General features: G+C 48.1%; 1 protein-coding gene across 1 annotated transcript in view; it reads right to left on the bottom strand.

Moving 5' to 3' along the window:
- foxp4 (forkhead box P4) overlaps nucleotides 1-26,596 on the bottom strand; it is a 483,722-nt gene extending 457,126 nt beyond the window's left edge. Inside the window, exon 1 of the mRNA XM_038819852.1 lies at nucleotides 26,575-26,596. The gene's annotated coding sequence lies outside the window, so the exon portion shown is untranslated. The remainder of the gene's footprint in view (nucleotides 1-26,574) is intronic.
- Between the last annotated feature and the right edge of the window lie 492 nt (nucleotides 26,597-27,088).

Below are 27,088 nucleotides of genomic sequence, written 5' to 3'. Positions count from 1 at the left end.
CCACCAGACTCCTGTAGTTCAACCTCTGGAGTTTCCTTCAGTCCTTTGCTGTCTGGATCCCCAAATACCAAAATGACTTCCTGCTAGCCGGTACGGCAACCCCCTCTCCGCCCCTGTGCCCCAACCACCCAGTATTCGCTCTTTTCTACATTTAGTTTATGGCCAGAGAAGGTTCCAAAGCATTGCAAGATCCCTATAATGCTTCCCACTGACTTCTCTGGATCCCTTGAACTTGTCTTTTTGGTGGTACAGTGTGACAGCGATGATGAGCTGGTGTTCTGCGCACTGGGAAGCAGGAGAGCCCTGTTGGAGTTGCAATTGCTAACTCCGCCCTTCCAGGTGGTTCCTTTCCATAGTTGGGAGTCGTATAGGCCCCAGTGTTTGAAGTCCTCAAGAGGGATGCTCTTATCTTCCTTCGGAAATTTGAAGAGTATGGTGACCAGCGTGGATAGAAGCCATCTTTGGACTTGTAATTGGCATTAAAGGTCGGGCATAGGAATTCATGACCATTGTCTGCTGGTTCTTGGCAAGTTGTAGATGAAAGGTCATAGGATGCTCGTTGATGCCGACAGGGATCTCCAAGAGTTGGCTGCTGAGTTCATTCTCAATGGCGAATCCAGTTCCATGCATCCTGGGCTGATCCTTGGGTTTTCCTCTCCAGAGGAAGGTGTTACCACTGCCACCTTCCCTCAGCTGCCCTTTGCTGGCTCTCTGGGTCTCTTGTAGGGCAAAGTACATGGGCAAGATGGGCAGCGCTCTGATCTGGTCGATTGTTTTGCTCATTATCCAGGAGGGTCTCATCTGTTCCAGGTTTCAAAAGTGAGTTTTTTACTTTTCTGACCGTGGATAAATGATCCTGTTGGATGTGGTTTTCCAGCCAGGTTGGGGACGGGATAGACTATTTTTAGGGCATCTTTTCCCTTGCTTTCCCTAAGCGGGGTGAACAGAGTAGATCCTGCCTGAAGAGAGCTGCTCCGTTGTGAAGAAAGCTGCCAAAACGCTGTCCTGTTCCTCTTCCAAGAGTGCGATAACTCCACCGCCTGCGAGCTGGTCTGAAGCTAGAGTCTTCCGGATATCGAGGTCCTGTTCCCGTCATGTCTTGCTGATCGCTTGAGGGATTGTGTGTGTGTGTGTGTTGGGAGGTGGTGGGGGGGGGGGGGGGGGTTGCTGGTTTCCTCTAGATAGACACCCTGGTGTGGGACACCTTTTAACGTGGGAATGCTGTTGTACATCAATGGACTTACTGTCCTTGGGGGTAGATACAGTTCCGGTGTTAAGTGAACTTCGGCAGCTGGGGATCTCCAGATTCCTGCAGCCTTCCTCTGCCATTGCAGCCATTGGAACCACACGATTATCTCCAGCCTGATCTGCCATTGAGGACTTGTTTTAGATTTCTCTCAGGATCAGAGGAACATTCAAACCTCTCTGCCACGACAAGGTGGAAATCCAAGGAAATGGACAACAGTTGATTACATATCTCTTCATACCTAATCCGTGGTAGTCTCGGAAATGCACATCAGAGTTCCCCTTAAATAAAAGCAAAATACTGCAGATGCTGGAAATCTGAAATAGGAACAGAAAATTCCGGATCAACTCATTAGGTCTGGCAGTATCTGTGGTGAGGCACAGAGTTAACAGGCTGTTCATGGGGCTGCGATATTCTGGTTCCCACCCACCGATGGTGCACCCCCGCCTTGGGTTTCCCGGCCATGAGGGAGGCATTCAACAAGAAATCCCATTGACAACGGCGGGACGGGAAAATCCTGCTGGTGGTCCCCACCACAGCTGCAAAATACGCGGAGATTGTTCGGTAAATCCCGAACACCATGTTCTGTATAAGGATCATTTCGATCTGAACCGTTGACTCTGTTTCTCCCCAAAAATATAGCCAGACCTGTTGACTTTATCCAGCAGTTTCTGTTTTTATTGTCAAAGATTCCCTTGAAAGGACTTGGGGTACACAGAACTATGGATGAATCAACTGGTGGTCAAATGAACTTTTCTTGTCTCAAACTTTCTTGTAGTCTCAAATCAGGATTGATGAAACATGATCGAGATAAGTCTTCATTGATGGTGGTGTGTTGTGATGATCAATATCGGGCAAATTTAACCTTCATTTCCTGAAATTGGTTAATGTTGCCTGGATTTCTTCTGCCGTTGGGATTCTCTTTTCCCGCCGGCAGTGCACCCCTCCCCGCGGGTTTCCCGGCGGCGTGGAATGACTTCAATGGAAAATGCCATTGACAAGCAGCGGGATTAGAGAATTCCGCCACCAGCGAACAGAGGCTGGACTCTCCGATCCTGCGGCTATGTCCGCAGGATCCGACTGGTCTTACGACCAGAAAGTCGGCGCTGCCCCGCACCGCTCCTCTGTCTGGTGCTGGGCTTGCAGCTGCACAGCGTAATGCCCCGGCTTTACCTACGGATACGGCCGGAGAGTGGCCGGGTCCATGGCCGTGCCGTGCAACATGGTGCTGGTCGCGCGCAGACCCGGTCTACCCACCTGTAACCAGCCTTGCCACCCCCGGACCATCCCCCAACTGTACCCGCAGCCCCCGCTGAAGACACCCTGAGAGCGGAAGGGCTCCCCCCCCAGACTGTGGTGGTGCTGGACACAGTCTGCAGCTGCCACGCGAGGTCCCTGACCGGTGTGAGCACACGCGAGCGACGCCGTTGGGGACTCGGCCCATCGGGGGGGGGAGCGTCGGAGAAGGGTCTCAGCTGATGACCTGAAGCTGTGCACACGGCGTGCGGCGTACTCCCCGAGTACGCCATTTTTGGTGGGGGGGGGGGGGGGTGGAGCATCGCAAAAATGGCACTTCCCTTGATTCCAGCGTAAACGTGGATTCTCCGGCCGATTGGCGAACGCGATTTCGCCGTCGCAGATCGGAGAATCCAGCCGCAGGCGTCTGGGTGATTGGGGAATCTATTGTAAATTAGAACTGTAGATCTCTATTCATGGTGCAAACTGAAAGTGTTCATTGTCGGCACTTTAATCTTAACTACTTCATCTGAATATGTGAAGTTCACTGCAAAATTACCTTGGAATCATTTACCAGCAGGAAACCTAAAATTCTATTCTCAAAGGGAGTCACAGGCTTCAACCCTGACAGCTTTATAGAGAAGGTGTTTATTTTTGCTGAGCTGCAGATATGTTCAAAGTTTAAAAAAAGAAAAGTTCAATGTAAATGGAGTCCATGGAAATAAGAGCAAGGTTCCAAGTGGACTGTGAAAATCCTGGCGAAGTTCCCAATGACGCTGCTCTCACAAACAACAACTTATTAGCAACAAGTCTGAAGATGTTGCCCTTGAAATGTTGTAAAGTTGTCCAAATATAATCTTGTGGAGTGAGACTGACGCGATGTTCAAAGGCAATTCTATTGAAGTCTCCTCAGTCAGCTCAGAAACAATCTGACCACCGATTGTTGTTGTGGAGATGTCTCTTTGCAAACTTGTGAGCAACACCAAGAATGGTAACTCAATGGGAACAGTAGTGAAGTGGCATAGGAGTGGCCTTTGTGGGGAAAGAGCCTGAAGAGGTTCATATTAATGTGGGTAAGAATATTGTGATGCGCTTTCTTGTTGCCTTCACTGAATCATAGAACGAGACCTGTGCTGACTCTTTCAAGGAGCAATCCTATTGGACCCACTACTTGCACTGTCCCTCAAACCCGGAGTATGTTTTTACTTCAAATTCCCTTTTCAAGGTTACTGTTTCTTTCAGGCAGTGCATTCCACATCATGAGAACTCATTGTATAAAAATGTTTTACTCATCTCGCCTCTACGTTCTTTCGTCGTTATCACTGTAAATCTATCTCCTGCCACTGGAAGCGGTTTCTCCCCATTTACTCTACTGCAACATCCAGCGGCCATCCCCCGTCAAATTAATTTAAAGCCACCCTCACAGTCCTCATTATCTCATTAATGAGGATGTCGGTCCCAGCTCTCTTGAGGTAAAACACATTAACCTTGAACTGGCCCCTCCTGACCCAGAACAAGTCCCAGTGCCCCAGGAATCTGAAGTCCTCCCACCTTTGCTCCAAGTACCATATCTCTAGCCTCCGGCTAACCTATTTTATTCTATACTTGCTATTGCATGGCACTGGGAGTAATCCAGAGATTAGTACATATGAGATTCTGTTTTCAAAATCTCTCCTAACATTTGAAACTTTGCTGACAGCACCTTAGCCCTTTCTTCCCTAACTTATCGGTGACCATTTGGGCAATAACGTCTGGCTGTTCTCCTTCCCCCAGCAGAATGTTCAACATTCTCTCCAAGTTGCCCCTTTCCCTGGCATTAAGGAGGCAGCACACCGTGTGATAATCACCTCAGCGATTGGAGAAGTGCCTGTCTATTGCTCTGGTTTTGGAATCTGCCATAACCTCGATATTTCAGCACTATGCGGTGCCCCGCACAATCCTTTGCTCCAAGTTACCAGTCTTGGACTGCACTCACTTGATGCGTTGTCACCCCCACTGGTATTCAATATTGAAAATCCACAGCCCCAGACATTTTACGTGTTGCCTGCCTCTTTCTACTCTGCTGGAGCGCCACTCATTTACTGTCCAGAGCTTTCTGAGGCGTTACCACCTCCTGGAATGTACGGCCCAGGAAATTCTCAGCCTCTGTGTTTCCTTCAGTCACTCCAGCCCCTCTTCAAGCTCAGAAACTCTGGGTGGAAGTTAATGGGTGGCGTTGTTTCCCAACCATTGCCATTGAGAAATTCAGTGGGGAGCATATTGTCACTCTGTACGGCACCCTTCTCACTACGAGAAGCATTAATATAGCAGAGGCTGACCTTCCAGCTACATCTGGGGAGGAATTTTCACCTCCGAGATCTTTCAGTCATCCAATTGACCAGCGGCTTGCTGGTCTCAGCAGCACCAGCGGGAACGGTGGCCACTGCTGGGATTGCATCCAGTACCGGAGAATGAGATGAGGAGGAATTTCTTTACTCGGAGGCTGGTGAATCTTTGGAATTCTCTACCCCAGAGGTCTATCATTAAAAGTGTATTCGGGGGCAGCACAGTGGCGCAGTGGTTTAGCCCTGCTGCCTCACGGCGCCGAGGTCCCAGGTTCGATCCCGGCTCTGGGTCACTGCCCGTGTGGAGTTTGCACACTCTCCCCGTGTCTGCGTGGGTTTCACCCCCACAACCCAAAGATGTGCAGGACAGGTGGGTTGGCCATGCTAAATTGCCCCTTAATTGGAAAAAAAGAATTGGGTACTCTAAATTTATTTTTTTTAAAGTGTATTCGAAGCAGAGGTTGCTAGATTCCTGGAAACTAAGGACACCAATAGATATAGAAATAGCATGGGAAAGTGATATGGAGGTCGATGACCAGCCATGATCTACTTGGATGATGGAGCAGGCTTGATGGGCTGAATGGCCTATTACTGCTCCTGTGTTCCAGTGGGACACCTGGGGGAGACAGAATTTGGGGTGGGTGGGCTCTGATCGCAAAAGGGAGCCCATGAAGGAGGCACCATCCCTTTTCCATCCAAGGCTTTAGGAAACCACCCTGCCAAGCTTTCACCCTATCCCCGACCTCCGACCTCCCACTTGCTGCACAATTGTGGCCCTAGTGGGAAATGGCCCTTAAAAGATCATTAATAGCCACATAAGGGCCTCAATTTGAGGGAGGGCAGGTGGACAACCCTGGTCTGCCACTTTAAAGACCACAGCAAGGTCAAAGCTGCTGGGTTGGAGGTGGCAAAGCCACCGGCAGAACTTTACAGACTCCAGCTACAATGCTAACCACAGGGGATCATAAAATGTTGCCCGCTGAGATCAAGTTCAAGCAAGCGGAGATATTTTGTATGCTCTTTATCCTTGGATGTTCTGCAGTTCCCACATGGCCCAGGAATTATTAACAACTGGTCTCTGCTGTCCGACAATTCTCTCAAAAGTTGAGTTAAATGTTGCACAAATGGTTCTTTTAAAAAATAAATTTAAAGTGCCCAATTATTGTTTTCCAATTAAGAGGCAATTTAGTGTGGCCAATCCCCCTACCCTGAGCATCTTTGGGATGTGGGGTTGAGACCCCTGCAGACACGGAGAGAATGTGCAAACTGCACACGGACAGTGACCTGGGTCCGGGATTGAACCCGGGTCCTCGGTGCCGCAAGGCAGCAGTGCTAACCACTGCGCCACTGTGCTGCCCCCATGTTGCACATATAGTTGCTATTTTGTTTAACTGTTTTATCTTTATTCCCTTTTAAATACTTAAAACATAACGACTCGTGGCCGGGGCAGGGGTTGTGGTGGGCGCTGGGGGGTGGGGCATACATCGCCATCTCAGGGGGAGGGGGCAGAAAAAAATGGGTGACACGGTGACAGACTGGTTAGCACTGCTGCCTCATAGCTCCAGGGACCCAGGTTCAATTCGGCCTTAGATGACTCTGTGGAGTTTGCACTTTCTTCCCGTGTCTGCATCAGTTTCCTCCGGGTACTCCAGTTACCTTCGACAGTCTAAAGATTTGCAGGTTAGGTGGATTGACGATGATAAAAATTGCCCGTTAGTGTCCAAAGATGTGCAGGTTGAGTGGAGTTATTGGGTTACGGGGATAGGGTGGGGGAATGGGCCGAGGTAGGGTGTCCCTTTAGTGGGCCGATGCAGACCCGATGGGCCGAATGGCCTGCTTCTGCACAGTACAAATCCTGTGTGTATTCCATGTTCTTTTTGGTTGTATCCTTATGTTCAAACTTATTCAGTCTCTCCTGACCCTGACGTCTACTGACTGTTCCTTTCTCCTGACCAGGAATCCTCCTCCAGATAATCGTCCATTTCCTCTGTCGCACTGAGAGAATGCTGCAATATTGGAGGTGCGGTTTTTCAAATGAGGTGTTAAATTGAGGTCCCAGCTACCCTCCCCGCTGGACATAGAAGGCTGTGCAGTTTGAAGAAGAGTCGGGGAGTTCTCCCAGTACCGAGTCCAGCATTCATCCCAAAGCCAATGTTTGAAAAAGATTAACTTGGCATCATCACATGGTATTTGTGGGAGCTTGCTGTGTACAAATCGACTGGCAAGTATTCTACAATTTAACAAATGACCACACTTCCAAATGACCTTGTTGACTGTGAAGCATGTTGGGATGTTTTGAGAATAGCAATGTTGCTGTATAAATGCAAGTTCCTTATTTCTAATTCACTGCAAAACAGGAATATGGGTTTAGCCAATAAAACTGTCACTTGTTTCAGTTACACAGCACGCTCATGTAGGATTGTAGTAGTTAGACACTTATAAACCTAACTGGATTGAAATTTTTAGCTATGGGGAGAGGTCAGATAAATTCGGTCTGTTCTCACTGGAACAATGGAGGTTGAGAGGCGACCTGATAGAGGTCTACAAGATTATGAGTGGCATGGACAAAGTGGATAGTCAAATGCTCTGTCCAAGGGTCGGAGAGTCAAGTACTAGGGGACATAGGTTTAAAGTGCATGGGGGAAGGTTTAGAACTGATGTGCGAGGCAAGACTTTTTACACAGAGGGTGGCAAATATCTGGAGCGCGTTGCCTGGTGGAAGCAGGTACGATAGTGGCATTTAAGGGGCATCTCGACAAATATACAAATAGGGTGGGAATGGGCAGCACGGTAGCATTGTGGATAGCACAATCGCTTCACAGCTCCAGGGTCCCAGGTTCGATTCCGGCTTGGGTCACTGTCTGTGCAGAGTCTGAACATCCTCCCCGTGTGTGCGTGGGTTTCCTCCGGGTGCTCCGGTTTCCTCCCACAGTCCAAAGATGTGCAGGTTAGGTGGATTGGCCATGATAAATTCCCCTTAGTGTCCAAGATTGCCCTTAGTGTTGGGCGGGGTTACTGTGTAATGGGGATAGGGTGAAGGTGTTGACCTTGGGTAGGGTGCTCTTTCCAAGAGCCGGTGCAGACTCGATGGGCCGAATGGCCTCCTTCTGCACTGTAAATTCTATGTAATCTATGTAATACGGACTCCGTAAGTGCAGACGGTTTTAGTTTAGGCAGGTACATGGTTGGCGCAGGCTTGGAGGGCTGAAGGGCCTGTTCCTGTTCTGTATTGTTATTTGAAATATATGTACTCCATGTTCTTATGCACTTGGTTGTGTCAGAGCAACAGAGTGCAGAGTTGTATTTCCACCTTGACACCGATGGAACAAGGTTTGAGTGCGCCCGATGTGTGAAGAGAGAGTTGAACAAGAATTCCCGAGATCAGTTCATTGTAGGAGGAAGGAAATATGAGAGGTAAAAGAATTGCCGGGGTGGGGTGGGGAATATCGAATAAAGGGTTAACATTGGAGGCATACATGATGCTGATATAATTGAGACGTCAGACCTCCTGACTGAGAAATACGGGAGATCTGGAAGGAGGAGAATCTGAAACCACATGTTGAGAGCCAAATGTGTAAAAGCTTGCTGTAAATAGAGTAATGGATTTAAGAAAACACAGACTCTAGCAACATACTTTGGGAGAACAGGCAATCGGCAAGACCCCCGACTGTACCTCGACTACATAACAAGTCAGGGCGACAGGCCTTAAAGAAAGAAGACACAGGGCTGGCAAGAAAAAAAGGAAAACAATTCAAGACACAACAAGGCCGCAGAACATCACGGGACCAACGGATACAAGCAGCGACACAGATCGGGAAACTGGACTGCAGTGAGCTCAGGCTCGAAGCAGCAGTAACACAGAAGCAGGAACAATTCTGGGGCTTAGCATTAACCATGGAATGTCCACTGCCACTCCCAGAACCATTTCAGAAGGCTTACAACAGGCCCAGAACTGGGACAACTGAAATAAACAACTTTCACAAGGGGCAGAACTGGTCAAGATTACACAAATGTAACAAACTCTGATACCTGACATAATCAGCAGTCAGCGATTGGGAGTTCGGAGGCCAGGAACTAAATTTCCAGTGGAACTCAGGGCCTTCCTGCTGGGAACTGGTCCTGCGTCCATGAGCAGGAAAAAGAAGAAAAGGAAGGGAGTAAATGAAACGGCGCGAGTATGAGGGCCATGAAGAATCCAGCACGGGTTTGTAGAATAGAAAGAAATAACTTTATTTGCAATTACATATATATACACAACAGCAGCAGTAACTCCCTTGCTGCTCACTCCTCTCTAGCTGGTTCCAAACTGGCCAGCTCTATTTATGCAGGGACTCTGCTAATCATTTCTCCGCCCCCCCTCATTGGGGAAGCTCATGCTCCCTAAGGATTGTGGGATTGCCATTAGTCCCCAGCCAGTGGTAAGCAGACAGGTTATAAGATCCCTCCCCCCCAAAGTCCAAGGAGTCCACCAAAGACCCTGGTGAAGGAAGGCGTCAGACTCGTTTTGCCGCAGGCCGGACACCATTTGCACGAGATGCTGGATCGGGCAGTGTGTAACGAGACGGAGAACGGCGCTTCTGTGATGAACGGCGTAACGGTTGTACATCCACGGCCCGTGGGACCGAGGACTCCCCCTCTGAGGCTTCCTGTGTCTCCATCTCGGAGTCGGAGACCACTGCCTCCATCATCTGGGCATCCCTATCTCCAGGCGGTTCTGCAATGACCTGCGCAGGCTTTGAGTGCAGCACCAGAGGAAGATCGTGAGGAATACTCTCCACTGTGTCTGGCCTCTGTGGCTGTAGAAATTAGCTCCGGGGTGGGGAATCTTTGGAAGAGATGGTCTTCTGGACCGAACGTGGTCTCCATGTTTACGCTGGAGACGACCCTGGGCTTGCACCTGGTAAGAGATAGGGCCCGTTTGGCGGAAGATAACGCCAGGGACCCACTGGGCACCATCAGCAAAATGTCGAACGAGCACTGGGTACCGGGCGCAAACTGCCGAATCGGCCGATGCTGAGAAAGGCCATGTCCCTGACGGTCTTGAGTGCGGCGTACCTTTGCGCCAATGAAAACCATGCTAAGGTGGGTGCAAAGTCTCCAGCCCATTAGGAGTTCCACGGGAGCTATATCAGTCGCCGCATGTGGAGTGTTCCCACATGAAAACAAGAAACGAGCCAGTCTCTTGTCCATCAACCCAGAAGACTGTTTCTTTGGGCCCCGTTTAAATGTCTGCACTGCGAGCTCTGCCAACCCATTGGAAACCGGGTGGTATGGAGCGGTGCGGATATAGCGTATGCCATTCATCTTCATGAACCTCGCAAACTTGCCCATTGTGCAAATCCCTTAATATCAGCTCCTGTCCTTTTTCCGGGACAATCACACGCGTCCCCCACAAGAGGATACCGTCTTTCACGCTAAATTCTTTTTAAACAAAAATATTTTTATTTGGATATTTGCAAGTTTTTATAATAATAACAATAACAGCGACATAAACATGGTACAATAATCATTTCCACCCCATCCCAATCTTCACATCCCCCAACAATAAAACAACAGTCTGGCCCTCCCCCCACTTTTGGAATTCTGCTTCTGTTGACATTTAAATTTTCCCCGAGAAAGTCGACAAATGGCTGCCACCTCCGGGAGAACCCTAACATTGACCCTCTTAAGGCAAACTTTATTTTCTCAAGACTGAGAAACCCAGTCATGCCATTAATCCAGGTCTCTACACTCGGGGCTTCAAGTCCCTCCACATTAATAAGATCCGTCTCCGGGCTACCAGGGAGGCAAAGGCCAAGACATCGGCCTCTTTCGCCCCCTTAACTCCTGGATCTTCCGACAGTCCAAAGATCGCTACCTCCGGACTCGGCACCATCCGTGTTTGAAGTACCGTGGATATAGCCTGGGCAAAACCCTCCAAGCTTCGGGCATGCCCAAAACATGTGGACATGATTTGCTGGGCTACCCTCCTCGCCAGTGATAGCGGGAGCATGTCCCATCCCTTAAAGTCCTCTTTCATTTGTCCTATGAGCCAGAATAGGTTTAACTTGTGCAGTGCTTCCCATTTCCGGGCCACCTGGGTTCCCAGATATCGAAAGGTCCTTCCTACCATTCTAAACGGCAGCTCTCCCAGTCTCTTCTCCTGCCCTCTTGCCTGGATCGTGAACATCAGGCTTCTTCCCATGTTCAATTTATACCCCGAAAAATTCCCAAATTCCCTGAGGATCCGCATAACTTCCCCCATCTCCTCCAACGAGTCTGAAATATACAAGAGCAGGTCATCTGCGTAAAGCGAGACCCGGTTCTCCACCACCACCCCCCGAACCAGCCCTTTCCAGTTCCTAGAGGGTCTTAACACCATGGCCAGAGGCTCTATGGCCAGAGCAAACAGTAGCGGGGAGAGGGGGCAACCTTGAATTAAGGAGAGAGCCGCGGTGAGCAAACATGAATAAAAGAGGGCTTGAGAGAAGCCCGGAAGATCCAAGAGGGTCAGCCGAAGGTTGGCGACCCCATACCGTGGCTGTACGGAGCTGTGCTGTTCGGCTTGGCACTGCCGAAGATCGGAAATTGTGCTTGAAAGGTGAAACTTGAGTGTGCTGGGAGATCCAGGGGGAAAGGAGTCTCAGAAGATGAGATTGAAACACTGGGTCTGGATCCTTGTTGAAGCTGTTGAAGCAAGAAAGATGTTTGGAGAGATGGCTCAAATGTAGGAATTGGAAATCCTGATGAGAAAGGCAGTGAGATCAGTTGGTTTGTGGTGTGACAAGCATCTGGGTGGGGGTGTTGAAAAATTAATGGCACCTGCTTTGATTGCATCTGTCATTTACTTTGGAGTGTGGTGTGGCTGACCACATGTTAGTTCACATGTACACCATACTTACCCTGAATATTAGAGTATAAGATAGCTACAGTAAATTGTTTTATCTTTTCAAATTTGTATGTATCTATAATGATATATCTGGGCTGAAGGAATAGTGAACATTTAAATCTTTTTTTGTGTTTGTGTCAAAATCTTTCCAACCTTTGTCTGGTGTAGTATAGTTCAACTTTCTTGTTGAATAAATGTTTTATTATTTATGTTAGAGGTTCAGAAGCGGATTCCTGCGAATTTGTTCAGCAGTTTACCTCCATGATTTCTAAACATAAATAAGTTAGGATTTATGAGGATGGCACGGTGGTGCAGTGGTTAGCACTGCTGCCTCATGGCGCCGAGGACCCAGGTTTGATCCTGACCTTGGGTCACTGTCCGTGTCTGTGTGGGTCTCACCCTCACAACCCAAAGATGTGCAGGGTAGGTGGATTGGCCACGCTAAATTGCCCCTTAATTGGCAAGAAAAATGAATTGGGTACTCTAAATTTATTTTTAAAAGTTAGGATTTATGAAGCCGGGTTTCACTCTCGGATCCGACTTGTCCAGCTGGGATCGTATCACAAAAAGGATCAAGAAGACCATGTCAGTGCACTACTTTATGCAGTAGGATCTATCACTGATAATAGCAAAGTTCTGCAAGTCTCTGATTTTTATTTCAGCACCGTCAGAATTTAGTAATAGTGAGGGATAAATTTAATAAGAGAAAGCGAAGACCAGGTGTAGGAATGGGTTTGTGCATTAACGATCACTATGGGCTGGCAGGGAATTGCGATTATGGAACCTTAAAGGACGAGCTGTTTCATGACAGAATTATAGTCAGGGTCCGAGATGAAGCATTATCAGATCTCTTACAGATAAAAGAGGATTTAACGCCCGTGAAAGCGGTTCAGACTGAGAGGCAAATAGAACTCAGGAAAGATAATTGAGCATTTGTTCCCGTGGAAGGAGAGGTTTGTGGAGAAGACCGAGTGAGACCATTCAGTTTGCAGATCATAAAAGAGAAAGCAAGCCAAAGCCTCAATCCGCTAAAATGGTGAAATGCACACTGGCTGCCATTTTGAAATGTCTTTGGTGTGGCAGGAACAAATGGCTCAAGCGAGGAGAATATCCAATGGGTGGGGGGGGGGGGGGGGGGGGGGGGGGGCGGGGTGGAGAACAGGATGACAAGACTGTGGAAAAATCGACCACTTCAAAACAGTTTGCCACTCAAAAGCACCGACGACCTGTAAAGAAATGGAGAAAACTTTAAAACAGAGTCGCGTACATAAAGTGGACGAACCACAAGCAGATGAGCTAATTTTTCTCAGCAAGGTAGATGCGACTGAAAGCAAGTATTGGATTATTAAACTTGTGATGGATGGACACTCCACAGAGTTTGAGACTAGACACAGGAGCAGGAGTTTCTGTTTTATCAGATGAAGTCAAATGGCTCAAACAGATTATAGTGCAAGCCTCATCTATCAAATTACAAGGTCCTGGTTGGACAACTTTAAAAGCTAAAGGTCAACATTTCAAAATGAATTTCCACAATTTATGACAGGCGTCAGGAAGTTAAAGGCCGAGCACCATATCACCTTTCGAGCTGAATCTCAATTAATTTATCTCTTTATACTGAATAAAGTCGCTCAGCAACTCTTGGACAAAGTCAAAGGTGAAATCGAAAAGGTGCAGCAGCTCACAGCACCAAGAAACACATGGTTATAAAATGCCACTCATGTTTAATAAGGGGCCTCAGCAGGATACGGGTGGCAGAGGCCACACATAGCCCAATTCTCTGCACTGACGAGCTCCACTCGCCGGAATTCCTCAGCATCTCTCCGAGGCCCCCATCTGACCCCCGACCCCTCCCCTCCCAAACTATGTGAGGGCCCCCCAAGCCCCGACACACCATGGGAGGGCCGGCCCGGCACCCTCCTCAACACCCTCTCAACACCCGGCCCCATCGCCAGTGTACAAAAAATGCCAGCTTGGGAGTGCCAAACTGGCACCGCGGCAGTGCCCCTGCCAGCTGGCAGTACCACCTGGGCACCTTAGCAAATGGCACTGCCAGGGTGCCAGGCTGGCAGTGCCAGAATGCCTCAGTGGCACCAGCCGTGCCAGGGTACCACCCTGCCCAAAGGGCATGCAACTGGGGGCCTCCAAACACCTGGGACACCCCTACGAGTGCCGTTCCATCTGATCCCCATTTGTGGAGACCGGCACTGAATTGCACTCGTCCCAGGTCGCCGGGTCTTCCTCGCTTTAATATGCAGATTTGCCCAAAAAGTGATCCCACCCACAATGGGAGGTATTTACATCGCAACATTTCGCGAGATCACGTTAGACCTCGCAAGGCATTGCGAGCCGGATAGATCCCGGGAGCGGGGCGTCGCTAAACAATTGCCCTGTAGTCTCTTGTGTAAATGAACCAGTGAAAAAACCCAACCATTCATTCCAGAGAGTCCCAGGATTGATTCCTGATCTGTGTGAGATAGCTAACGTCCTGAACATCAGCATTCAGGTGAAAAAGAGACTCAGGCAATGTTTTTAAAAAATCGGTCAAGGTTCCAGATTGATCACTCTGGTACTCAATGACTCCTGTTGGAAGGTGATCAGATTTCAGTGGAGAAAACATTAGCTTTGCCCCACGACAATTGTGGTGACTATTACTGAGATTAGCTTTTAATTCCAGATATTATTAATTGAATTCCATCTCTGCCAGCTGGTGTGGTGGGATTTGAACTCATGTCAAAGAACAAAGAACAATACAGCACAGGAACAGGCCCTTCGGCCCTCAAAGTCTGTACTGGTCATGATACCAACCTTTGCCAAAACCCTCAACGCTTCCTTGTGCCATATCCCTCTATACCCATCCTTTCCATGTTTTTGTCAAGATGCCTTTTGAACGCCGTTAATGTATCTGCTTTCACAACCACCCCTGGCAACATGTTCCAGGCACTCACCACCCTCTGCATAAAACATCTGCCTCGCACATCTCCTCTAAACTTTGCCCCACGGATCTTAAACCTATGCCCCCTGGTGACTGACCCCTCCACCCTGGGAAAGAGTGCCTGCCCATCCACTCTATCCATGCCCCTCATAATCTTGTAGACCTCTATCAGGCCACCCCTCAACCTCTGTCTTTCAAATGAAAACAGTCCGAGTCTATTCAGCCTCTCCACATAGCTAACACCCTCCAGATGAGGCAACAACCTGGTAAACCTCCTCTGCACCCACTCCACATCCTTCTGATATGGTGGTGACCAGAATTGTGTGCAATATTCCAAGTGCGGCCTTATCAAGGTTCTATACCAGGCAGCACGGTAGCATGGTGGTTAGCATAAATGCTTCACAGCTTCGGGGTCCCAGGTTTGATTCCCGGCTGGGTCACTGTCTGTGCGGAGTCTGCACGTCCTCCCCGTGTGTGTGTGGGTTTCCTCCGGGTGCTCCGGTTTCCTCCCACAGTCCAAAGATGTGCGGGGTTAGGTGGATTGGCCATGCTAAATTGCCCGTAGTGTCCTAAAAAAAAAAGTAAGGTTAAGGGGGGGGGGGGGGGGGGGGGGGGTTGTTGGGTTACGGGTATAAGGTGGATACGTGGGTTTGAGTAGGGTGATCATTGCTCGGCACAACATCGAGGGCCGAAGGGCCTGTTCTGTGCTGTACTGTTCTATACAACTGTAGCACGACTTGCCAGTTTGTATAATTGATGCCCCGTACAATGAAGGTAAGCATTCCGTATGCTTTCTTGACTACCTTGTCCACTTGTGTTGCCACCTTCAGAGATCTGTGGACCTGCACGCCCAGATCTCCCTGACTTTCTATATTCCTAAGAATTTTACCATTTATGGTATAGTTCCCCTCTATGTTAGATCTTCCAAAATGCATTACCTCACATTTGTCCGGATTAAACTCCATTTGCCATTTCTCTGCCCAAGTGTCCAACCTATCTATGTCCTGCTGTATCTTCTGACAATACTCAACACTATTTGCCACTCCACCAACCTTGATGTCATCCGCGAACTTACTAATCAGACCGGCTACATTTTCCTCCAAATCGTTTATGTACACCACAAACCACAGAGGCCCAAGCACCGATCCCAGTGGAACACCACTAGTCACAATATTCCATTCAGAAAAATACCCTTCTACTGCTACCCTTTGCCTTCTGTGACCGAGCCAGTTCTGTATCCATCTTACCACCTCATCCCTGATCCCATGTGACTTCACCTTTTATACCAGTCTGCCATGAGGCACCTTGTCAAAGGCTTTACTGAAGTCCATGGAAACAACATCCACCACCCTCCCCTCATCAATCATCTTTGTCACCTCCTCAAAAAATTCAATCAAGTTAGTGAGGCACTAACTTCACAAAACCAAGCTGTCTATCGCTTATGAGTCCATTTGTTTCCAAATGGGTAGAAACCCTGTCCCTAAGAATTCTCTCCAGTAATTTACCTATTACCAACGTGAGGCTCACCACCTTATAGTTTCCAGGATTATCCCTGCTACATTTCTTAAACAGCGGCACAACATTAGCTATTCTCCAGTCCTCTGAGATCTCACCTGTAGCCAATATGGATACAAAGATGTCAGTCAATGCCCCAGCAATTTCCTCCCCTGCTTCCCTCAGTATTCTGGGATAAATCCCATCTGGCCCAGGAGACTTATCTCCCTTAATATGTTTTAAAAGACCCAATACCTCCTCCTTTTCGATGTTAACATGAATCAGACTGTCCACACACCCTACCCAAGAATCAACTTCCACAAAGTCTCTTTCTTTCGTGAACATTGACGCAAAGTATTCATTCAATCCAGTCAATATAGGGGAAGTTAAAATCCCCTTCCACAACAACCCTGTTACTTTTCCACCTTTCCATAATCTCTCTACCTATCTGCTCCTCTATCTCTCGCTGGAAGTTGGGGGGCCTGTAATAAACGCCCAATATTGTGATTTCCCCCTTCCTGTTCCTAAGCTCTACCCAGATTGCCTCATTGTATGAACCCTCCAAGGTGTCCTCCCGTAGTACAGCTATAATATTCTCCTTAACCAGTAATGCTACTCCCCCCACCCCTTTTACATCCTCCTCTATCTCTCCTGAAGCATCTATACCCTCCAACGTTCAGCTGCTAATCCTGCCCTTCCTTTAATCATGTGTCTGTGATAGCCATAACATCGTAATTCCAAGTACTAATAAATGCTCCAAGTTCATCTGCTTTACCCACTATACTTCTGCCGTTGAAACAAAAACACTTCAAACCACTATGGTTGAGCAGACAGTGTGATTTGTTGTCTGATTTTTGTGCTCTATTTCCCCTTCAGTTTTTACGCTTTCTAAACGAGGGCTCTGGTTCCCACCCCCCTGCCATACTAGTTGTCCCCAGAGCATCAGTCTGGATCTGCGGATTACTAGTCCAGATCTTTACAGACAACCTTTTTCTTTCTTTCTTGTCAATTTTTAACATGTCCTTCAGGGAAGTAAACCTGTCATCCTTAACCAGTTTGGGCCTCGAAGTGTCTCCAGTCCCACACCAAAGTGGTTGACCTCAATTTGTCCTCTGATGTGACCCAGCAAGGCACCTAGTTGTATCAAACCTGCAACCAGTGGTTCAAGTAGAAAGCATAGCACCACCTTCTCAGGGCAACTAGGAGTGGGTGATAAATGCTGGCCTTGACAGCAACACTCACACCCGAGAATGAATAAATAGACACAAACAAAACAATGGCCACTTGTCTGAGGTGTGTTGGTGCCTGTGTCTAAATGACTCATCTCTCCAGGATAAGTGGGAGGGCATTTGTTTGCAAATGTAAGATGATTTTCCAAAGAAAGGCGTCTCTTTATAAAAAAAACTCCCCCTCCCCCCATGTAGCTGGTCGAACGAGTTGGTGGGTAAGCAGCATCATCGGCGAAGGCTAAGAACAAGTTAATGCTATAGTTTGTGTGGCAGGTATGTATTGTAGCTGGAGGCAGAATTAGTCATGTGAAAGTCAGACAGAGCATCTGCCTGTCTGGAGGAAAAGACATTTTACACACCTAGCCATGGGACAGAATGAAAACATAGTCCCAGTGGATGACCTTTGACTTCTTTCGCAAATGTGGAAAATTCCTGTTCTAGTGCAGTTTTTCAAGCAAGGTTGCTTGAGGCATCCCTAAAGGCGAACGCGTTTTTCTTTTAGTTATGCTATAATCTCCCATCTAGATTTTATATCTGTGCTCACTAGTTAAATGTCCAGTGACTTGTCCAGATGTGTCACCCGAGGGGAGGTGTTTCTGCAAAGGGTGTTTGGTTCCTGAAGTATTCACAGCTTCAGCCAACCCGTCTTCTCACCTGATGCCACCGTGTTTATGAACATAGAACATACAGGGCAGAAGGAGGCCATTCGGCCCATCAAGTCTGCACCGCCCCACTTAAGCCCTCACTTCCACCCTATCCCTGTAACACAATAACCCCTCCTAACCTTTTTTGGTCACTAAGGGCAATTTATCATGGCCAATCCACCCAACCTGCACATCTTTGGACTGTGGGAGGAAACCGGAGCACCCGGAGGAAACCCACGCAGACACGGGGCGAACGTGCAGACTCCGCACAGGCAGTGACCCAAGCTGGGAATCGAACCTGGGACCCTGGCGCTGTGAAGTCACGGTGCTATCCACTTGTACTACCGTGCTGCACCTATGTCAACACAGAACCCAGACGCAAGCTGAATCTTGTCCTGATGAATGATCATTGACCTCCAATGGCATTTGAAACCCAACCTTTAACCTAACCATTTCTTCTCATTGGATTTAACTCTTCTGTATCTGCTCAATCTCGGTATATCCTCAACTACAAGTCTTATGCTACCTGGCGGTGAGAAAGGTCATTAATTGATGCGATACATTTTGTTTTTCCTTTTTAAAAAAAATTTAAATTTAGAGGATCCAATTATTTTTTTTCCAATTAAGGGGCAATTTAGCGTGGCCAATCCACCTAACCTGCACATCTTTGGGTTGTGGGGGTGAAACCCACACAGACATGGGGACAATGTACAAACTCCACACGGTCAGTGACCCAGGTCAGGGATTGGAACCCAGGTCCTCAGCGCCGCAGTCCCAGTGCTAACCACTGCGCCACATGCTGCCCGTTTGATGCGATACATAACTGTACTGCAGACTATCGAGAAGCGAGATCGCTCCTTCCCAACATGGCCAACCCTCACTAACGCTCCAGACCAAGGTCAACCATCATCTCAACCCTCTGCTTTAAAAACCCCTCTACCTTCAGTCACCCCATCATTACTTGCTGGCTGAGCGATGTTCCATGCTCCAACATGTTTTAAATTCATCCTCTGAATAAAAATTGAAATTTATATTGTTATTATCGTTTTCAAAAATATTTCTTTGCTACTGTGAATGCATGTAAGAACTTAACAAAGTAAGAACTAGCAGCAGCAGGCCATTCAGCCCTTTATACCTGTGCTGTACTTTAATAAGATCTGGGCTGATCAGGGGGGTGATTCTCCAATAATGGGCCCAAGTGTTCACGCCGTCGTGAACGCCGTCGCGATTCTGACCCCCACAGGGGGCCAGCACGGCGCTGGAGCAGTTCATGCCGCTCCAGCCTCCTTACACGGCTGCGCCAACCTGCGCATGCGCGGGGAATTTCTTTCGCGCGCCGGCCCCGACCAATATGGCGTTGGTGTTCAGGAGCCGGCCGCGCCATAAAGTAGGCCCGGGGGGGGGGGAAGAGGCTGGCGGGCCGATTGGTGAGCCCCGATTGCAGGCCAGACCCCATCAGAGGTCCTCCCCCCCACCCCGGTGAAGGAGCCCCACCCCCCACACAGGCTGCCCCCCCCTCCCGGCCGTTCCCGCAGAGTTCCCGCCGGCAGCGACCAGCGGTGAACTGCGCCGACGGGACTCTGTCGTATCGGCACGGCCGCTCGGCCCATTCGGGCCGGAGAATCGGCGTGCCCCGCCAACTCCAGCGGCCAACGCCGCGCCAAACATGCCGGCGCAAATGGTGCCGATCCACCGCACCTCGGTGAATCGTGTTGAGGCGCCGTGGCACAGTTGCGCCGATTCTCCGGCCCGGTGCGGGGCTCGGAGAATCGCCCCCTTGATCTTGAACTCAACCTCACTCTCTTGCTTGCTCTCCATAACCATTGACACCCCTATAGGTCGAGAATCTGTCTATCTCAGCCTTGAATATATTCAATGGTTATGCCTCGACAGCTCTCTGGGTACAGAATTTCAAAGGTTAATGACCTTCTGAGAGAAACATTCATTCTCATCCCTGCCCTAAATGAGCGGCCCCTTATTCTGAAACTATGCCCCCTAGTTCCAGAATACCCAGTGAGGGGAAACACTTCATCTACCCCGCCAAGTCCCCTCAGACTTTTATATATTTCATTAAGATCACCTCACATTCTTCTAAGCTCCAATGAGTTAGGCCAAAACTGCTCAACTTTTTCTCATTAAACAAAAGAACTGGGCTTAAGAGGTGAGTTGAAAATGACCTTTCTTGATATTAAGGAGCATTTACTGAGTGTGGCATTGAGGACCCCTCGCAAAACTGTCATCAATGGAAATCAGGGGGGAAACTCTCCACTGGTTGGAGTTGTACCTGGTGCAAAGGAAGATAGTCATGTTGGTTGGAGGTCAATCATCTCAGTTCCAGGACATCACTGCAGGAGTTCCTCACCTAGACCCATCAAACATCAGCTGCTTCATCAAAGACCTACCCTCCATCATTAGGGCAGAAGTGGCGGTGTCACTGATGATTGCACAATGTTCAGCACCATTCACGACTCCTCAGATACTGAAGCAACCCATGCCAATTTGCAACAAGACCTGAACAACATTTAAGTTTCGGCTAACAAATAGCAAGTAACATTTACGTCGCACAAGCTCGAGGCAATGACCATCTCCAAAATGTGAGAATTTAACCATTTCCCCTTGACATTCAAAAACACTGCCATTATTGAATTCCCCACCATCAATATCCTGGAGGTTACCATTGAATAGAAACTGAACTAGATTTGCCATATAAATATGATGGCTACAAGAGCAGGTTAGAAGCTAGGAATCCTGAAGTTAATTATTCACCTTTTCAATTTTAAGTGGCCTAGCAAAATACTCAGTTGTATCAGACCACTAGCTTGTTACTCACCTCTTGACTCCCCAAAGCCTGCCCACCATCTACAAGGCAAAAGTCAGAACTGTGATAAAATACGCTCCACTTGCCTGGATGTGTGCAGCTCCAGCAACACTCAAGAATCTTTTAAAAAATAAATTTTGAGCACCCAATTCATTTTTTCCAATTAAGGGGCAACTTAGTGTGGCCAATCCACCTGGCCTGCACATCTTTGGGTTGTGGGGGCAAAACCCATGCAAACACGGGGAGAATGTGCAAACTCCACACGGACAGTGACCCAGAGCTGGGATCGAACCTGGGATTTTGGCTCCGTGAGGCAGCAGGGCTAACCCACTGCGCCACCGTGCTGCCCCACACTCAAGAATCTTGATACCATCCTGGGCAAAGCAACCTGCTTGATTGGCACCCCATCACCATGTTAAATACTCACCCCCTCCACCACCAATGCACAGTAGCAACCATGTGTATCATCTACAAGATGCAAAGCAGTAACTCACCAAGGTTTCTTCGACAACACCTTCCAAACCAGAAACCTTCACCACCTAAGGACAAGGGCAACCGATGCATTGGATACCACCACGTGCAAGTTTCCCTCCAAGCCACACACCACCTTGACATGGAAATATATCGCCGTTCCTTCATTGCCATCGGATCAAAATCCTAGAAATCACTCCCTAACAGCACTGTGCGGATATCTTCGCCACAAGGACTGCAACGGTTGAAGAAGGCAGCTCACCACCACCTTCTCAAGGGCAATTAGGGATGGGCAATCAATGTTGGCCCAGCCAGCGAAGCCCACATCCCATGAAAAAATAATTTAAAAAACCCTCATCCTGGGAATCAACATTGTCAAACTTCTCTGAGTTGCCTCCAAAGCAAGTTTGTCCCTTCTTAAATCAGGAAACCAAAACTGTTCTCAATACTCTTGGTGTGGTCTCACACATACCCGGTATAATTGAAGCAAGGCTTCCCTACACTTATACTCCATCGCCCCTATAATAAAAGCCAACATTCCATGTGCCTTGCTAATGACTTGCTGCATCTGCATGCTAACGCTTGTGATTCTTGTGCAAGGACACCCAGGTCCCTCTGTACTGCAGCATTCGGTAGCTTCTCTCCAATTAAATCACATTTTGTTTTTCTATTAGTTGTTCTGCTACTGAGTCTATTTAATTTGGGGCCCCTCACTATAGCTGGCAAATGTGGAGAGTCACACATGCCATTTATTTATTTTTAATGTATTTTTAGCTATGACAGGAAGGAACAGCCATTTAGAGGTTAAGGTTTGTTTTCAGTAAATCCCAGATGTCAAAATTTAGCAGAACAAACAGCATTTTCAGCATTGCAGCCTGGAACCCACTGCTAAATATTTCAGCCCACCAGCTACACGTTGTTTCAGCCTAAACTTACCAGGTCTGAAAATTGGCTTTTGCGAGCCACTGGCATGGACTGGATACGGAAGATGATCCCAGTGTCTGAATCGATGGGCCTAAGGCAAACCCAGTATTGGGACATCATTAACATTGAGCTGGTGAATTGACGGCACTTGGCGGCCGCCTACAAGCAGCTCAAATGGCTGCAGTAATTCCGGCAGCACCTCTTCGAGTACCTTCTTAAAGGGACCAGAGAGATGGGGGCTACCAGGAAAGGGCACAATCAGAAAGTGAGGAGGGTGACCACCAGAAACAGGGGTGATCAGGAAGAAGGAAAATCGGGATGGAAGATAACGACGGTAATTCGCTGTGTTTCTCGGCAGCGGGAGGCGGTGCGTCGTTCGAGCCGTCGTTCTCCGCTCCCGCCGCTGTCAATGAGAATTCCTGGTAAAGCCAACCCATGGCAATGGAAAACCCATGAATGGAGTGTGCTGGGAGTGGGATCAGAGAATCCCGCTGCAGCGAAATGGCCAGAGAATTCCAACCTGTGTCACCTAATTCTAGTCTCTTTGACATTGTTTGAATGTACCCACAGGCGGCGAATCGGGTTAGACTTGATTCAGTCCCTGTTACAGCACAAACCCTCTAGAGAGTAGTTTGCACCTTTAGCGGAGGACAGAGATGGTTCCTTTTGGAGATGGGCATGTCAGACTGTTGCAGCTGCTATCACAATTTGGAAGAAGTGTTGGACTTAGGAGGTGTAGGCCATTCTGCCCTTCCAGTCCACTCTGTCATTCCACAAAATCAATGTTGATCAGATTGAGGGCCTAACTCCATTTACCCGTCTGCCTGCCAGAACATTTGTCTGTCAAAAATCTATTCAGTGATCCAGCCTCCACTGCTCCCTGGGGAAGAGATTTCCACAGACTGACAATCCTCCTGTGAGAAAACATTTCTCCTCACCCCAGTCTTAAAAGGGAGGCCTCTTATTCCTAAACTATGGGCGAGAGTCGCAGAATTCCCAGCCGCTGTGTTTCTAGGCAGCGGGAGGCGGTGCACCGTCGTTCGCCGCTCCCGCCGCTGTCAATGAGAATTCCTGTCAAAGCCAACCCATGTCAATGGAAAACCCATGAATGGAGTGCGCTGTGGAGTGGGATCAGAGAATCCCGCTGCCAGCGAAATGGTCAGAGAATTCCAACTTGTGTCACCTAATTTTAGTCTTCCTGTATCCTCCCTGCTGGTAGCCATCATATTAAGTCCCTTCAGGATATTATATATTTCAATAAGATTACCTCTCATTCTCAACCTCCAACAGGTATCGGGCCAGTCTGTTCAACCTTTCTTGACAAGACAATCTCTTCAACCCAGGAATGGATTGCGCGATCTGTCTCTGAACTGATTCTAACTAAACTATATCGCTTTTCAAATAACGAGTCCAAAATTGTGCAGAGTACTCGCTGCACGATGGCCCAGTGATTAGCACTGCTGCCTCACAGCGCCAGGGACCCGGGCTCAATCACAGCCTTGGGTGACTGTGTGTGTGGAGCTTGTACATTCAAGCCGTGTCTGCTTGAGGTTCCTATGGGGGTTCCGGTTTCTTCCCAAAGTTTCTTCCCGGGCAGCATGGTAGCATAGTGGTTAGCACAACTGCTTCACAGCTCCAGGGTCCCAGGTTCGATTCCCGGCTTGGGTGACAGTCTGTGCGGAGTCTGCACGTTCTATCCGTGTCTGCGAGGGTTTCCTCCGGGGGCTGCGGTTTCCTCCCACAGTCCAACGATGTGCAGGTTAGGTGGATTGGCCATGCTGAATTGCCCTTAGTATCCAAAATTGCCCTTAGTGTTGGGCGGGGGGGAAGAATGGATACATTTGGAATTGATACAGATTCCAAGGTTCCTGAAGTGGTCTAATACCATGCTGCAGGAATTTTATTCAAGTCGAACCAGAAGTCGATGTATGAAGAACATTGGATTCCTTGCTTGTAGCAGTGAGGCACTGCAGGGTGCCTGGAGGTGAGGCACGACAGGTTGTAACCTTCGTTCTAAAAATGGGCACAGAACAAAAACCTCTCATCACATTTTTCAATTAATTGGTCTGAATGTGGAGTCCTGGGGTGAGAAATGTTTGAAACGCTGTCGGGAAATGGTTGCTGTGATTTTCTACAGTCATTTTACAATCATTATTTTTGACAGTCATTTAAAAGAAATTGTGGTAATTTTTTTTTCACGTTCATTAAGGTGAACCATGTCAATGCTGAAGAATAGAAATTATGTCTTTTTATATCTAACGTTGCAGCCCAGTTCCTTCTGCCCTGCTCCCCACAAGTGAGCTTCCAACCCCAACCTCTGAAGGTAGCTCGCTACTCTAACTGTGTCACCTTTCTCTTTCTGACAGACTGTCAGCTTCACTCAGCTCCGAACACATCTTCCCTCAAAGTCAGGAAGATGCAGATTTCTTCAGAATTTGAGTACATTGCCCTATGCCGCACCGAAGCAGGTTTTAAAGATCTTGTGGCGTTACTTTGAGGAGGGCAAAGTCATTATACTGATGTAAAATCAAAATACTGCAGGTGCCGGAAATCTGAAATTAAAACAGAAAACGCTGGATAAACGCAGCAGGTCTGCGAGCACCTGTGGAGAGAGAAACTAGATTTAACGTTTTGAGTCTGTGTGATTCTTCTTCAAAGCTGAAGACAGGCAGAAAAATAATGGGTTCTATATTGAAGTCGGGAGGGGAGAGAGGGGGGGGCGGGGGGGAGGAGAGGGGGTGTGTGGGGGTGGGGGCGGTGGGGGGGGGGCTGCTGTGGGGCAAAATAGAATGTCAGGGATAAGTGGGAGCTCAGGAGAGATTTAACAAAGATGTAATTTAACAAAGATGATCTAGACAGTTTGGGAGAGTGGTGCAGGAAATGGCCGAGATCTAGACAGTTTGGGAGAGTGGTGCAGGAAATGGCTGATGTAATTCAACGTGAGAAAATGTGAGGTCTTGCACTTTGGAAAAAAGAATCCAAGCATAGACTACTTTCTAAACGGTGAGAAAATTCATAATGCCAAAGTACAAAGGGATCTGGGAGTGCTAGTCGAGGATTCCCTAAAGGTAAACATGCAGGTTGAATCTGTGATTAAGAAAGCGAATGCAATGTTGTCATTTATCTCAAGAGGGTTGGAATATAAAAGCAGCGATGTGCTACTGAGCCTTTATAAGGCTCTGGTTAGGCCCCATTTGGAGTACTGTGTCCAGTTTTGGGCCCCGCATCTCAGGAAGGACATACTGGCACTGGAGCGTGTCCAGCGGAGATTCAAACGGATGATCCCTGGAATGGCGGGTCTAACATATGATGAACGGCTGAGGATCCTGGGATTGTATTCATTGGAGTTTAGAAGGTTAAGGGGAGATCTAATAGAAACTTACAAGGTAATACATGGCTTAGAAAGGGTGGACGCAAAGAAATTGTTTCCGTTAGGCGAGGAGACGAGGACCCGTGGGCACAGCCTTAGAATTAGAGGGGGTAAATTCAGAACAGAAATGCGGAGACATTTCTTCAGCCAGAGAGTGGTGGGCCTGTGGAATTCATTGCCGCGGAGTGCAGTGGAGGCCGGGACGCTAAATGGCTCCAAGGCAGAGATAGATAAATTCTTGATGTCGCGAGGAATTAAGGGCTACGGGGAGAATGCTGGTAGGTGGAGTTGAAATGCCCATCAGCCATGATTGAATGGCGGAGTGGACTCGATGGGCCGAATGGCCTTACTTCCACTCCTATGTCTTATGGTCTTATGGTAATGGACACAAGGTAAAGTGAGCGTTAATGGGAGTGTCAAAGACTAAGGAAGATGTCCATGGCAGCATAAAGGTCAGATAACAGAGTGTGTTGATAATTGAACAAGGGTCAGCGCTCTGTGGAAGCAAAACATAATAGGTTAGAAACTAGCCCTGTGCGGGACCCTCCATCCCAGAGCCATGATAGGGCCCTCTTGTCCTCAGTTTTTACCCTATCGTCTCTGTATCCAAAGGATCATCCTCTGTCATTTCCATCAACTTCAACATGATGTCATCTACATCTCCCCCTCATTTCCCCTGACAACATTCGATCAGGTCGTTTCTTTCTATGACATCCTGGTTCACCTTCATCACTCTAACACCTTACCCCTTCCCACGGCACCTTCCCATGCAAACACAAGAGATGTAACACCTGCCCCTTTCCCTCCTCACAGTTCAAGGACCGAAACCTTCCATCCAGGTGAAGCAATAATCCACTTGCCCTTCCTTCAGTTTAGTCTAATGCATTTGCTGCTCCCGATGCGGTCTCCCCAACATGGGGGAGGCTAAACGCAAAGTGGGCGAACACTTTGTGGAACACCTTCACTCAGATTGCAAGAATAACCTCCAACCTTCCTATCGCTTGCCATTTCAACTCACCATATTTCTCTCCGGCTCACAATTCTGTCCTCGGCCTGCGACAATATTCCAGTGGAGGCTAAACGCAAATTGGAGAAACAGCACCTCGTCTTCCAATGAGGCACTTTGAAGCCTTCAGGATCTTTTTTTAAAAAAGTATTTTATTCAGGTTTTGCAGAATTTTTCATAAAAGAACAGTAATAACAATAATAACAAAACTAACTAGAGTGAATATTAACATAGTGTAAAAAGAGAATCTAGAGTAACAATTAAATAGACATTACCCCACGCGACGCAGTCTTCCCACACCATCCCAATGAAGCACTCACCCCTACACCCCTCACCCCCCCCCCCCACCCCACTGCCCCCCCCCACCATGCCCAGCTGTATCTTTTTAAAAAAAAAAATTTTTGAAATAATTTTTATTCAAGTTTTCAACAACAAATTTTATCACAACAGAGAAAAACAGTAACCCCTCCCCTCCAATACAAAAACAATAAATGAACAAGAAAAAGAAATAAGCATAAAACCATGA

The sequence above is a fragment of the Scyliorhinus canicula genome, chromosome 15 (genome assembly GCF_902713615.1).
Source record: "Scyliorhinus canicula chromosome 15, sScyCan1.1, whole genome shotgun sequence".
Taxonomy (NCBI): Eukaryota; Metazoa; Chordata; class Chondrichthyes; order Carcharhiniformes; family Scyliorhinidae; genus Scyliorhinus; species Scyliorhinus canicula.
The sequence above is the reverse complement of the archived record's forward strand: the minus strand, read 5'-3'. Positions and strand labels throughout refer to the sequence as shown.